Genomic DNA, 16752 nt, shown 5'->3' with positions numbered 1-16752 from the left:
TTGCATTGCTTGATGTTTGATTTTAATAGCTAGGGTAAAATTGTAATGTGGAATTGAAATTTTTGCAGGGTTTTAAAATGTTGTGTCTAGGCTAATAAGTGTTAAATATATGCTATTTGACAGATGTGAAAGCAGACTGATTCACAAGTGTTATTACAATTCGAAGCTTCAGGCTAATAGCAATTCACACATGGAAATCACCAAGAATTGGCAAGAGCTAGGTTTTGTTTCTGCTGCTTTACCAAAATCCTTTGAAGAAACTTACCACTACTTCACAACCAAGATCTACAGCAGAACTAAGGGAAGGGTCATCTCAACCATTGGAGTTTTTCCTCTATATAACTCAAGTCAGATAAATAGTTTAGTTGAAAAAAAATCATGCTACCCAAAGGGCTATTCACTCACGTCTCTACAGTTAATACATAAACAAAGTATTACACATCAAATCTGGATTTTAGAAGACTAGAGACTTCATGTCTCTATGATCGAACATCAAGTTTGGAAAACAAATTCCAGATCCTACCATTGTGTGATGTAGATTCTGATCTTTCCAAAGCACAGTCTAACTACTAATTATAGCAGGAACTCTCACACATAAATGCTTCAATATTTAATTTACAAAGCAACAATCTGATCACGTCTCACAATGATTCAGAGCAATGTTAACCTATCTCAGAAACTGCAAGCTCAAACCACAGCAGGCTTCTCAATCAAGCTTTTTGAAGTGTTTCAGACCAGTAACATAATTTCATCTCAGGGCCATTCTCCTTTAAAGTAGCTGCGTTGCATCTCTGGTGCTAGAAATTAGTTCCCTCTGGCAGCAGCAGGAAATATAAATTAAAATGTGTATGTCAAAAGTAAAAAGTAATGAGCAGTTATTGATCGGGAGTGACCTCCCTCCACATGCCTTCATGTTGGCTGGGAGAAACTCCACACCCTGCAGAAGTGATGGTTTTTAATCACTGAGGTTCATCAAGTGTGCTGGCACTGTGGTATACATCCTACCAGCACCATATGATGCACAGCTAAGAGCAGACATCAAGAGCAATTAAAAAAAAAGAAATGATGAGCAATAATAAAGTGGGTGAAACATTCTGACTGAAGATCATCAGCTGCTGTTTTTTAATTACTGAGGCAGACTTAGCACAGGTATACAAGCAACAGTGTGCAATATCAACACTGCCTGCATGCTGTGGGGCAGCCCTGATCGATTCTGCTTGTGTGGAGGCTGAAGGTGGGCAGGATACAGCTGCATGCATTTCAGAACTGGAACTGCCTTGTAAAACATCTTTTGTTGTTCCTCGTTTCCAATCAATTGCATGTGGGCAAGAGGACATATCCCACTGTACATATGTTAGCTGAGTATGCAAATAAGCAGCTGAATATCCATGCCAGTGATTTTTTTTTTCTGTATAGAGACTGGTTTGTTTGGCAGCAATGAATGCCATGGGCAGAGAACCATAAAATGTCTGCATGTGGTTGGAGATACACAAAAACTACTCTGTGTGTGACACTTCTGGTAAGAAAATCTGTACCCTGGGGAAAGACAGAGTGCAAAGGGAAGATGATGGACTGGGAGGGTGAAAATGGCTAAGTGTGAAGCCAGACCTGGATATCGGGCAGGAACATTCAGTTATGACCAGTCTGGTCCTTTGAAACTGCAAAGGCCTGAGCTACCAGTTATGCTGAGGCAGGTGAACATTAATTACCCCTTTGTGTCTTCAATCAAGAAAAATCTATCTAGCCCCACACTGAAAAGACTGGTCCATCATCACCCCAAAACACTAATAATGTGATCTAGTTACAGTGTTTTAAAATACCTCTTCATTTGTTAAAAAGGATGTGCCATGATGTACACAGCTCCTAACATGCCTCCACTACAGAAACTCGACATGTTAGACAGCAGGTCTGATTGGAAAAAGGAGGGAGATGATTCTAGAAACTTAATGTACGGCCAGCACAGCTCACACAGAGTTGATACTGAAGCTGCAGTGTCTCTCATAGGTACATGGAATTATATGGAGAACCATGATCACAGCATTCTGTATTTGCATTTATTTACTGTACTGATCTACTTCCAACACAGTAGTAACATCTACTAGTAGCATAAATCTGCATTCATACAAGAAACATCACATTAACAATGCTGTTCTGAATGTCCCATTAAAAAGGAAGATGTGGTATTAATTTACAAGTGCAGGACCCCAAATACATGTGCCTCGCTGTGATAAGCTGCAATTTGTCATTTTTTAATGAAATATAGGACAGTGGGTATTCAGTCTCTCTCCTCACATGTCTAAGAGAGACTCCTTTAGCTGTACATCTATTCCATAACCCTAAAAGCACCAAGCCAAAATGAACTAAGCATTGCATGTTTTGGAATATCAACTTGTAAGAACTTAAGAGGCTGAATCTAATGCATAAAAGTTGGATGAGAATTCAGGAAAGGAAATACAAGTCCACAGTTATTCTGCAATAAGACAGGCTACGCTTGTTGAAGAGACTCAAGAAAGCATTACTATAAAACCATGTTCAAATGAAAAGCAAATGGCATTTAAAACAGCTTCACTTCCTACTTAGGGTAGACTTGAGAGCAAGGGGAGCAAGCATGTAGGAAGGAGAGTGCTTGAAGAAAGAAATAAAAGCACAGTAGCTGGCACTTCTCTGCAATAATATTATCAGCCTGCTGAGAGCAATTACAATAGCACAGACAGCACTTGCTTTATTGTGACCTTATTGAATTAAATCTGAGGAAAAAACCTCTGAGATTCAGCAGGGAATTTATTAGAAAATTTTAATGCCAACTTAAATTTGATCTAAGGCCTCAATATTAAAGGTCATATCCATTACTATACAGTGGGAAACTTTAGATCCCTCTGTTCCTATGTTCCACCCTTTCTCAGTTTTGTTTTCTTTTATAAGAATAGGTCAGACTCTCCTCCTTTCAGCTTTGCAGCACTCTCTATTAGAGGTACAAGACTGCCATTTACATTTTAAAAAGCCTTGGCTAGCAAGTCAAATAAAGAACTCCAATGAAAAATAAAAACTTGAAAACGAGAACCAAAATCAAGCAGAACTGATGAAACGAACACGCGATACAGCTGGATTTTACCACCTTACATGGATATACAGAACATGTATCCTGATCTTCACTGAATTATCTGCCACTACTTCCAGATCAACTGTCACCATGACAGAGGAATCGGGTATGAACTGACTACTGACTTGCACAGAATGGTAAAAGTTATGCAGTGTTTTTAAACAACAAATTCTTAACTCTAGATCATTGCAAACCTTTGAAACTGGGAGTACCATCACTGACATCTGTTTGTATATCAGCAAGTACAATGGTGGCAATGGTGACTGGGTACTTCTTCAAGCCCCATCATTATTCTCCTACCCAGAGCTTTCAACTTTACAACAGGAGATGCACATGCTAAGCACCTATGAAAAATATAAAGTGTACTGCGTAGCTCATGAATTACTCCCCGAAGGAAGTATTCCTCACAGATTTGCAGGACAGCTACGTGAAGTTATTCTTCTTTTAGCTGAAGATTTAGGAAAGAAATATAAACATAGATGGCCTGTATTTTACCAAAAGATGATAAAGATGACAAGTTCTACTTTCACACTGTATTGATTTTTTTTTTTTAAATATGAAACTGTATTAGAGGGGGAAAAGCTCATGTTCTCAAATGCTTATGTAATTTTGAAGCTTACATTGTGGTGACTTCCAGAGTACCTTGAGCTGTTAAGCTCCCATACTAGTCATACTAGAAGACAAGTCTGGATCCTTGCTATCAAACTGCTCAGGCACACTCTGAACAAAAGAGCCATCCTCTCTTTTCAGCCCATGAGACTATACATTATGGATATTCATTACACTCCTTACCTTCTCAGTAGCCTCAGTACTCAATGTAGGATGTCTAAGGAAAGGAAGAAAATTAAAAGACAAGTTTCCTATACCAGGCTCACTTAGGTTTCAAAATATATCCGACCTGATGACCTGGTAGCACCAATTTCAATCTTCCTCAAAAGTACTGGAAAACCTGGCAATTGAACTAGTTTAACCTACTGTTCAGGCCATACTGGCATTAAATGTATTTTTGGAGCACAGTGCATGAAAATGATCTTTTCTGAGCTTAATTCACACAAGATTTTACATTCTTCACGCTAACAGCCAAACTCAATCTAGTTTCACGTACATCTCAGGTATCCTAGCGGGTTAGAAACCAAAAGGGCAAATGCAATTTGAATGCCACTGAAAGGTCACCACTTTCTAAACTAAAGACTTGGGTTCACATATTCATACACTGATCCAAGTTCACATGGACACAAATGACCTTGAGCTCAGAACCTGCACAGCAGCGTCTGGGCTGAAGTGCCCCATCAGGTGCACCCACACAAGCACCCTCCTGCCAAGCCCCTTACACACAGCACAGACGCACCTGATCTGCCATGCTGAAGAAGGTGGCGGTGGTTTTGTCTTCTGAATTGCTTTGCCCTTCACAAAGAGACTGATTACACATCCTGGCTTTAATGTGATTTGATTTGGTAACCACTGTAATTCTGTTAGTTAGATAGCTGTGTCTTACCAGTCTTGTCTCATTCAAAAAAGGAAGGAGAAGCTCAATTTATTACTTTTAATATTTGCAAGAAATCAACAAAATGGCTGCTAGACTAAAACAGAAACATTTAATATTTTAATTTGTCTTTTCATATAAAAGCTAGCCTTGACATTATAGAGTACAGACATCTTAGCTTTGTACACTGACAACAAAATCTCTGTGTCTGATTTTTATTTATTTTTTTTTTTTTAGGATCTGGGCAACATATGGTTACATATGGTTTCTTCTGTAAGAGGAGGACAGGAATTAGTGAAACAGAAATTTAAATCATGACACTGTATAGGATGGCATCAGGCTTCATACTAGTGTTTAGCTCACCTGTTGGCCAGCCATCTTTATCTCATACAAATTCAAACAAGTGAAACAAAAACTATAAATCTCTTAACAACAGTTTTCAACTAAAACTATATCTTATTTCAAATACAGAGTAATATAGTATTTTTAGAGTAATAAAGCTAGAATACTATGAGGATGGAGCCAAGATGGAGAAGAAGAAAGGCAAGAGGAACAGGAACGTGGACATATCTGATCTTGAATTTGTCAAATGACAGGTAACTTTGCTACCTGCATCAAGATTTGGATGCTTAAATCAGTCTTTTTTTTTCCCCTAGGACTGAGATCCTGGAGAATTTTTTACTCACCCCTTGATGAAGAGGGTTTGTTATCATCAGGTATATAAACATGCTTTTCCTACTGCTTCAACCAACGAGAGTTAGTCATGCTCATTCTCCAGCCCTTCCAAGGCCTCACCTGTTTTGTTGTTCTTTCCCAAAATATGCAATCATTTTTCTAATCTCATTTTCAACTCAAGCAAATAGTGTAACTTTATGTAAAACATCATTTAATTCTACAGCATTTCAGATAACAACTCATTTGGTCAACAGTTCCTTCCACAAGTAGCATTGTAAAATTAGGCCCTATGCAGTAAGATATAAAAATAATTTTATATCATATTTAAGTCTATCAATATTGACTTTTATATTAATTTTTGTATCTGTATGTATGTTTACTTGAAAAACTACAGTTGACCTTTAAGATCTCAATTAAAAAAACACATAAAATTGAAAAAAACTCACAACTAGCTGCTTCCCTACATCTCTCTTTTCCCATCCCGGTGTTCTCACTGGCTCTCACTTAACTAGAAAATAACAACATCAACTATTCAGCCTTTCTTCACCGCTCATTAGGCAGGGTTTTTAATTCTAATATTGTCTAAGTGTGGCCCATAAAACATGGTAAGACTGACCCAATGTGGTCAGCATCCTGCCAGCTTTTTAAGTAGATTTTCTTCTCCATTCTACTGCTACTCGGATCTAAAGGGGACAGAGAAGAGAGCGAGGCAGATGACAAAGGCATACCTACCAAGAGAGACAGTGGTTTAAGACTTGCAATATTATGTTTTAATTACTGCTGTAAGCATATTTTGGTAATCTGGGCAAATAATTTAGTTCCCTATGCACCGAAGTTTTTAAATATATGCTTAAATTTAAACAGAAGTAACCTCCTTTCATTTCCCCCTCAATATCTTAAGGACAGGTATGTGGTGAAATGCACAGTTAAAATCAGGGTGCCTTGATCTCCTAGGGCTCACTGCTACTTCTATAACTAGTAATTCTCTCTGCCCTCTGCCCTGCTTGTACAGCTGAGAGACGGGAAACAGTCCCAGCCCTGACAAGCCCCTTGGGATGACACAACAAATGTACATGTACTGCCATAGTCACAAAATTATTAGTAATAAAACTAATGCTTTGAATAGACTTCCTTCCCCCTTTTTTTTTTTACCCATGAAGCATACCATACATGTGCTAAGGGTATTTCAGTGTCAATGGGTTAGTTCTTCAGTATTATTCTACAACACAACTTTGCATACCAATTTTTTCTCCTCTTCCCCCACGTGCATACATACAAATAATTTAAAAGCAATTTACAACATGTCAAACTGCTTAAGGAGACTGTTAAAAATCTAATGTATGAAGTTAACCATTGGCATGATTTATAATTGAAGTTCCATGGTTATAACTTGACAATTAAGAAATATTGATAAATGTAAACACATTATTGATGTCAATTAAAAAGCACAAGATTGATTAAACTCCCAGAGGTATATTGGCACAAGCAGTTAGAGAGTAATCACCCCCAATAAGTGTTCACTACTGACAAATGTGCATAGAAATTAGAGTGCTGTGAGACAAAAAAGTACTTTCAATTAAAATTAAGATCATTTGAATACATAACTAAAGCATTGGGTCAACAACAAAATCAACAGAAATACAAACAAGATCTGTATTAATGTGAAAGGCTAAGTGATTAGGTCGCATAATGCTCTCATTAACCATACACTTGGATGAAAATATGGTTAAAAATTACTACAGCAACTGCTCAGCAAGTGAATTATTCTCACAGGAGAAAGACAATGAATGTATTATTTATCCTCTACACTGCAATATTCATAACCACCCTGGTGAGGGACAAGACCTTGTTTACAGGATAAACAGAATTACAGAATGGTTGGGGTTGGAAGGGACCTCTGGGGATCATCTAGTCCAACCCCCCTGTCAAAGCAGGTTCCCTACAGCAGGTTGCACAGGAAAGTGTCCAGGTGGGTTTTGAACATCTCCAGAGATGGAGACTCCACAACCTCTCTGGGCAGCCTGTCCCAGTGCTCTGGCACCCTCACAGTAAAGAAGTTTGTCTTCATCTTCAGATAGAACTTCGTGTGTTCCAGTTTGTGCTCGTTGCCCCTTGTCCTGTCACTGGGCACCACTGAAAAGAGCCTGGTCCCATCCTCTTGACACCCACCCTTTAGGTATTTGTAAGCATTAATAAGATCCCATCTCAGTCTTCTTCAGGCTAAAGACATCCAGATCTTTGTTTCAAAGTACATATTTATGTATATTCCATAAGTGACCAAATTATAAAGATGAACTTGAAACTCAGCTTAGTAATGGTTCACATCCTGCAAAGCACAACTGGCTGGGTAGATGAGGGGAGAGCAGTAGATGTTGTCTATTGCAGCTTCAGCAAGGCTTTTTGACGCTGTCTCCCATAACATCCTCATAGGCAAGCTTAGGAAATCTGGGTTAGATGAATGGTGAGGTGGATTGAGAACTGGCTGAACAGCAGAGTTGGAAGCCTGTAACTAGTGGTGTTCCCCAGGGTTCAGTACCAGGTCCAATCTTGTTCAACATATTCATCAATGACCTGGGTGAAGGAACAGAGCATACCCTCAGCAAATCTGATGATAATACAAAGCTTGGAGGAGTGGCTGACACACCAGAAGTCTGTGCTGCCATCCAGAGAGACCTGGACAGGCTGGAGAGCTGGGTGGAAAGGAACCTGATAAAGTTCAACAAAGGCAAATATAAAATTCTGCACCTAGGGAGGAATAACTGCATGCACCAGTACAGGTTAGGGGTTGACCTGCTGGAAAGCAGCTCTGTGGAGAAGGACCTGGGAGTGCTGGTGGACAGCAAGTTATCCATGAGCCAGCAGTGTGCCCTCGTTGCCAAGGAGGCAAATGTGTCCTGGGGTGCTGGTGTGATCAGCAGGTCGAGGGATGTTATACTCAGTCTCTACTGTGCCCTGGTGAGGCTGCATCTGGAATACTGTGTCCAGTTCTGTGCTCCTCAGTTCAAGAAGTTCAAGGAACTACTGGAGAGTGTCCAGTGGAGGGCTTCTAAGATGATTAGGGGACTGAAGCATCTTTCTTATGAAGAAAGGTTGAGAGTCCTGGGTCTCTTTAGTATGGAGAAGACTGAGATAGGATCTTTTTAATGCTTACAAATACGTAAAGGGCGGGTATCAAGAGGATGGGGCCAGACTCTTCAGTGGTGCCCAGTGACAGGACAAGGGGCAACAAGCACAAACTGGAACACAGGAAGTTCCATCTGAAGATGAAGAAAAACTTATTTACTGTGAGGGTGTCTGAGCACTGGGACAGGCTGCCCAGAGAGGTTGTAGAGGCTCCTTCTCTGGAGATGTTCAAAACCTGCCCAAATGCCGTCCTGTGCAACCTGCTCTAGGTGAACCTGCTTTGGCAGGGGGGTTGGACTAGATGATCTCCTGAGGTCCCTTCCAACCCCCACCATTCTGTCATTCTATGAAAGCAAACAGCCTAGGAAGGACATTCAGGCAGTCCATACCTCGGAGCAGGGAAGCATATATTGGACATACCCCAGAGAGAATAACAACAGGAATCAGTCAATTTGTGATTTAAATGTAACTGCAAGTGTCTGGGCTCCCTTTTTCTTCTTCTTTTTCCTTGCTTTCAGAATTAATGTACTGGCATAATGCCTGTCACCAAGATGAAGGGCACTGCAGCTAGAGCTTTTAATGACCAAAAAAAACCCAGTTCACCTCAGAAAGCACAGAGCTAAAGTCAGCAGCAATGCACCAATACCAAGGAGACTGCGTAAACACTAATTAAACTTCTCTCTACACTCTTATCTAGAAAACAATTTTCCCTGCTTAAACTTCCAAGGGCTGGATCAGACATGCTGATATTGGGAGTCTAGCAACTTTCTTCCCTAAAGCTTGGTCTTCATCGTAACTTCACAGATCAAACAGATTTCCCTGAAATACAAGTAGTTTACTACAGAGACAGCAGACGGAATCCAAATTACTACAAAAGATAAAATTGAAACATAACACATCAATGCTAAACCTTCTTTGTTTCAAAGAGCTTTATGTGAAGGCCACATATATGTTTATGTTTATTGTCAAAATAAAACCAGATGACTGTGAATTTACCTGGTTGCAGAATTCAGTCAAATGTTATTAGTGACAGAGACCATGTCTGGTGCTATGCTAAACCACAGGGGTATTCAATGGAACCCCAGAGTGGATCCCTAGAAGATTACAGTATGTACACAGACACACCAGACAGAGGACTGGCACGACAGCTTTCTTTTTCTTTTTTTTTTATTAAAGTAACTGTTTTTTTCAGATTTTTATTAAATAACAGTTAACCTTGGTGGGGTTTATATACAGGTTTCATTTTGACAAGCAATTTTAAAATAAGAAAACAATTGATACCTTTGCAACTGGAACAATGGAAGAGTTTTAGTGACTGAACTAACAGAAGCAGCATGAAGATAATAAGACGGGGAAATAAAAAACACTCATGAAGCTAGATTCTTGTAGTGAATAGGAGAAACAGAGCTCTTTGCAGGCTGGCCTTGTGCTGAGAATGAAGACCATAATAAATTTGTTAGACCAGGCAAACTATCTGTGGAAGAAACAAAAAAAGGCATCTAACAGAGTGACAGGGGAAAGATTTTATATACTGTATTTTCAGTGTGCTGAAGGGAAAACCAGGGCCATCTGAAAGGCCAGAAAAGAATGCAAGTAGCTTGAAGAGGAGCTAAAACACTCTCTCCTCCCTCTGTTTGTAAAGGGAAAAACTGTAACTGCAATATGCTGAGAGACTGATGACTGAGCACGGAGGGAGAAAGTGTCATTAAAAAAATACATTGTACCACGGTTACAGGACCAGGTGACTTGTCGGACAGCAAAGGCGTCAACCCCAGCATCACTGTGGTGGCTTACAGACGGCAGTTCAAGGGCAGCAGAACACAGTCCTGGGGATCTGAGGCACGAGACGAAAGTGCCAAAGCTCCTCCTGGAGGGAAGCGTGTGCCTGCTCCTGCTCCACTGCAGTGCCATTGAACCTGACACTGTCTCCTTTCAGTAAGCAGTACAAAACCAGGAAGGAAAGTTTTCTGACCAAGGAAGGCGAAATAAAACAACAGCAGATTAAAAAGCAACCAACAAACTGTGGGAGATCAAAACAGATCACTGTTGCAATAACAGCACTCTTGTTTCTCTTTTTTTTTTTTATAAGTCCTCAAAACAGCAATCCCTTCCATTTCCTCAAGGTCTAGCTGTACTTAAAAATGGTTCACCCCATGATAACACCACAGAAAAGGGATGCTCAGGTGAGATCTATGTTCTGACATGAACGTAAGTCACAATGCACATGCAAGGCTTTTACAAGGTTCATAAATAGCACACAGAACTCCCATGCTTTTTCCCATTCAGTAAAAAAAAAAAAGACCCTCCACAAACGTTCTGTTCTGCAGCAGACACTACACAGCAAGAAAGACAGGAAGTTGCTCAATGGTTAATACACTCTAATGCTAGAAACTCAATCTTCAAACCCTCCCTCAGCTGGCACCACTACAAACCATAATAGCAGGCATCAACTCAAGATCACACAGTCAGATTAGAACCAGAGAAGTCATTTGAGCTGTGATCATAACTACCAGCACTTATTTCTACCTTCCCTCTCTCGACGATATTTTACATTTATACTAGGACACACATGCCCTTGCTGTTACTCATCTCATTTGGCAGAGGCCCTGTTGAAGTTCTGTTGCAACAGCCACCCCTTTGAACTCTGTTCATCTCCACAGTGGGCAGAAGCCCTTGAGACACTGAACACAGGAAAGCAGAAAGCACAAAGGGACAAGTGGCAGATGAACACCTCTCCCTGAAAATGTGAGCCTTCCCTACTTCTCGAGCTTTCATCAGCACAGACTGGTTCCATCAGTGCTGCTAAATGTTTCAAGAAGCTACTGACCGGCCAGGCTGTTGGAACTTACTCTTTTCTGTGTGGAAGGTTACACCTAGCATTTACTTGATCAGATACAATATACTGCCAAGCCAAATTCCTCCCTAGAAAGTAAGTCCTTCTCCTGCCCTTCAGGCAGTTCTCCTCCGCGCATAACATCAGTTGCTCACATTGGATGTATTATATAACTATTTATTAATGATAAGGCCTCAACCTCACTGGATTAGCCACTAAATACATGTAACAAAAAAAAAACCTTATGGATATTTACTGGACATAAAATGCAGTTACTCTCATACTGGAATACAAAACCAGTATAGCCAGAATGTAATGCCTCCCTATTTCAATTTTAATTTCAGGCTTTCTCTCATTTACTATAAGACAGGTATCATCCATCCAATGTTACACCTTCCTTCACCTGCACCTGTGTCTCTTTCCAAGTAATGAACACTGAAACTTAATGTGTTAAGGATTTCTGTTGCTTTCTTAATCATATTATTCCTTGTGCCCTACTGTTAAAAAAGAAGAAATACACAAATGTGTATTTCTCAAGTTATGTTTTTAAATTGCATCAAAAAGAAGTGCAACTTGAATATACCAAATAGGATTTAAGTGACCTTGAGGAAAAAAATATCTAGAAATATCACCCCAAAGAGCTCTGGAATTAAAACAAATAAACAAAAAAAATCTGCAGAAAAATCACCTCAAAGTCCTCTAAAAACCAAAGTCACCTGATTTAAATTCAGTGTTTGGCTTTGCCACAGGCTTCCAGCACAATTTTGGTAAATGCAGTAGGAACCAATCAAGTGAGAACTCATGACATACTAAAGCAATTAAAAACTGAATATCAGTATTGCAACAGGCTACGAGCAAGAGAAGTGCAAGAAGTTCAAGCCAACCATTTGCTAAATTCCAGATGCCACTGCAAGTATTCAGAGGTGTATAGATGCTTGATTACCTTAAAAAAAACTGTGCAGTGACTTGATAAAACTGTTTTAAGACAATCTTTGTCCATTGTTTGATTGTGGCATTCACATCCTGTTCTTCTTTTGTGGATGAGGCATTTGAAAACTCTCTCCTGCTTCTACACTTGCTTTAACAAACTAAATGGCTCAAGAGGTAGGAATAGTTCTTTCTGTGCACAACACTGGCTCTTTTCTGGTTGGAACGTGTAGGTGCAATGGTAACAAATAGAAATATATGACACTAATAAAAAAAGCAGCAAGCTTCCAAGGACATTCCTCTTAGATAAGAAATGTAAGTCTATGAATTTTTGTAGAAAAATAGGTACTTGCCATTGTGAAGCTGAAAATAATAATAATAAAAAATCATTAAAATTCAAGGAGCTTCTCAAGAAAAGCAGTAAATTAATCTGTGATTTTAAAACTTCCTTGCAGTGACAAACTTGGTAAGAGGAAACCCTGTTAGAGCTCCAACATAACTGGCTGCCAGCAGGAAAACATGACTTGCCAGTATCATGCGCATTCCTGAGCAGTAGTGTGGGTGCTGCACCCTGGACTCAGTGCTTACAGAGCTTTTCCAGCTATTCTCTCCTCTTGGCTTAAAAACCACTGCTAACATAATCAAATACATTATACAGTATTTTGTAACTTTCTTATGTATTCATAACAATTAGATAGACATATGACTTTTAGCCTGAAACTAAAACTACTCGTAAGAATTTTCCTAATGAACTTTCTCTTGCTAAGGCATCCAGCCTACAGTACTTTGCAGTATAAACACAGTTAACTTCAAATACACAGAATATTTCTTGAAGGCTGAGAAGTTCCTTGAGACAGTCACTTCCAACATCACTCACAACTGTGTAAATTGGTACCAGTCCCCTGAATGCTCAATAATATGCTTTCAATCCAGAAATACATATACACCCTGCCATTTACTAATTTACCTGCTATTGCTACAAATCAATCACAAGGTTACTAGGACTGAACTATGGAAAACAATGGGAGTATTTGCTGATAAAGTCACAAAGGATGAGCAACAAAATCCAAAGCAAGTGCAGTAAACTAAGGTACTTCTACTTTTTTTTAGAGTAACTAGAATTGAAATTGCTTGTTTTGCTAATATTTGTTAAACATGCTTTAATATTTATTCTATTTTGATTAACAGAAATATGCTTCCTTATGCTGTGGCTATATTATTACCAGTTCATAATAATGTAAATGCTGTATTAGTACATTCATTCAGTATCATTTATTCTTCCATTCAACTGTTACTTGAATTTATGGTATTGCTAAGATGAGATACTGCTAATGAACTCCTCAAGAAGGCACAGTGCTTGATTACACACAGCTGCACTGGCAATGTGGCTTAAAAAAAAAAATAGATTCAGAAGAACTGTTCAACTGTTCTTATTTTACACAAATTTCAAACCAGGACCACTCTAGTTATAGTTTTTACTGGAAATGGTAAATATGGAGAAACACAAGAATATGAGACTGAAATCTCACACTAAGTATGACACAGGCTTTTACAAAGGCATAGTCACAAAGCATTTAATTGGAAAAAATGGAGCTGAAGTTACTATAATCAACAAATATTGCAAGGAATAGAATGTGTTTACAACATGCTTCAAACGTGAAAAATGCTGCAAGTACTCAATATTTATCATTATCGATAGAACCTTTTCAATAGAGTTCTCACACTTCAAAACCATGTTCCTTCATTCTTCTACACCTCCGAAGGGAACCATAAGAGACACCAAGCAGGAGGAAGAACTACTCAAATTTATGAAAATGAACAGTCTTCACTGTCCACCTCTTCCCTTAGAAAACACCAACGACCAGTTAGCTGTCAAGGGAGCAGATCCACACATCCTGACTGCCTCACTGCTCACAGCACATCTCCAGTCTCCCTGCTAAAGGTTTGTGCAAACCACGATTCTCATCAGTTTGGATGATTTAAAGGGACAAACAAAGGCTATGAAATATCAAAACTGTTTTACTGAAGAGTACTGTAGTTGTATGATGTCAAAAACAGTACAATTGATACAAAAGCCTTCAGAGCTGACAGGAAAACCAAAATAATCCCTCTTAGCTGGACCACAAGATGGACTGGTAGTTTCCAGCTACCAGCTAAAACTGAGGAGGAAAGTACTGTGGACAAGACATAAGAATAAGATGTCCTGTCAACTAAAACCAGGGATTTAATCAGAGCACACAGGTCCAATAGGTCTTTTGAATTTCACTCTTACATTTTCAGTTCAAAATTTGAGAGACAGCATGCCACAAAGAAAACCAGAGAATACTTCAAAACACTCAGTATTATCCTATCTTCAAAGTGGCTTCTATAAATCAGGAATCTCACCAAGAGCAGTAACATTTCAGGACAAAATCTCCTACCACTAACAAATTCCAATAGTGATGGAAACTCACAAATGAAGTCATATTAGCATAGCTGGGAATGGCTGTTACAATAAACAGAAAAAAAGCTTCAAAACTTTTTAAAGCTTTCTATTTCAGACTTACTTTTGTCAATGCATTTCTCACAGCACCCTTCTTTATAAGGAAGACTCCACAAATTGTGCTGTTAACACAGTAAACGCACACAAAGAAATCTTCAGAGTGTCGAGAAAAGAATCATTTTATTTGTTATATTATTATATATATAATATATATATATTATTCCATCCTTTAAGTTATTCCATCCTTTAAGCCAGACTATTTTTAAATCAAAACCAGTAACAAGAAAAGGAGGAGTAAGGCAGAGATTAATGTACCTCCATGCTTTTCAGCTTTATAAAGCTACTTTTATAACATTCAGGCAAATTGTACAGTGACTGACATGAACAAAATGACAGTAATCTGTCACTATTTCACATTTCCCACTAGGCTGATTCAAATAGTTATTTATGAAGCTTACACTTCAATGGGCACTTTGATGACTAAACCATAAATTAGAATGTAAAGTGAATATAAATTTGATTTTAGAGTAACAACAAATTGTCATCGAAGTGGGATATTATCTAATTTCTATCGACACGCTATGAAAAAGTCAGCAATACCAAGATGCGCTACATCATAATAAACCCCAAATTTAGCAAAAAAAAGTATACTAGATATCATCTTTGCTTCAGTGCATTGCAGTTAAAAATAAAAGCACTTTATATTATGCTTGGTTAGTTTTAAATATAAAGTCTTAATAATATCAGATGACTTCATTACTTAGATTTTCAATTAATCAGGGAGCAAGAATGAATTTTTTTCCACAGAGTATGATTAAATTTGACAGCAAGCAAATATTAATATGAATTCAGATGTTAAGGTTTTTAATAGTTCTGGTGAAAAGTTTACTTTTAAGGGACTCTTCTCAAAAATTATCTTGATAACCTAATTTTCTTTTATCAGATTATTTTCTGTTAAACAGTTCCATTGCCTGTTACATTACTCTGTGTGTTACTGTCTGTTACTCCCACAAACATGTAAGATAAATACATATACGCTTCCAAAACTGAACGCAGCACAACTATGCTTTGTCTGGAAAATTTCTAGACGTGTGACATAAAAGAGATACTTCAGCGTAAGTTTCACTGTTTCAGCAGCGTTAAAAATGGCAAGTTGTGTCAGACTCTCTTTAACATTCCTTACTTTTCAAGTGTATTTTTTGTGAAGTTCTTACAAGGAATGATTCCAAAATGTGATCCAACTTAAAACTACTTTAGCTTTGGCAGACTGGGTTTGCATGTGGTAGAAACCCCTGCAGCAGCTGAGATCTGAAACAACAAACAAACAAGCAAAACCCTGCAGGTTTAGCAATAACTGAGGCCATTCTGCATTGTTCTGCCATGTCCCAGTGACAAAGATACCCTCCAAGTAACAAACGTGTCACAGAAAGATAGGTACCTAATGATGTTTCCTTGACAATAGTTTGATTAAGATATTTGTATTAAATATAAAGATATTTGTATTAAACACTAGTTCCTATGCTTGCAAAATTAAAACACACATGGAAAGATTTTCATATTGTAAAAATGCAAATAGTGCTATTCTAGGGAACTAGAACCCTACATGCCCTTTTTGCTTCTCAACATCTTCCCAGCTGAAAAAGTCACACCTACACATAAAACATTTTAAAGCAAGATTTATGTATTACGTGGTGGAGCGAAATGTGGTTCTCAATGACTTCTCTCAGCCTTGAGTCAAGAAAGATTTCTTACTAAATTTCTTTGCCATTACTATGAAGTAGTAAAATGGGGAAAAAGAAAGTAGAAGATTAAAATGGTTCTGCTGGTATAATGAGAAGAGCAGAAACCACACTAAGAGAGAACAACAAATCTTGTCTAACCTTTTATTGCTGTCGTGTTCTTGAATGAAGAATTAAAAATGTAACATTTTTACCAGTGCAAAATACAGACTGGTATATGAAACAGCTGCCTGTTGTTCACTTACAGGCTTGTTAGAGATACGAGTGTATGTACAGGCACTTGTATATGTTTATATATGATCAAAACATTGACTAGCAACCAATGAATGCAAAATGACCTTAAACTCAACTACCCCTTTACAAAGGACAGTGAGTGGGTATATCAGCCAG

Source organism: Antrostomus carolinensis, unplaced genomic scaffold, assembly GCF_000700745.2.
Source record: "Antrostomus carolinensis isolate BGI_N321 unplaced genomic scaffold, ASM70074v2 scaffold17322, whole genome shotgun sequence".
NCBI classification, from domain to species: domain Eukaryota; kingdom Metazoa; phylum Chordata; class Aves; order Caprimulgiformes; family Caprimulgidae; genus Antrostomus; species Antrostomus carolinensis.
The sequence above is the reverse complement of the archived record's forward strand: the minus strand, read 5'-3'. Positions refer to the sequence as shown.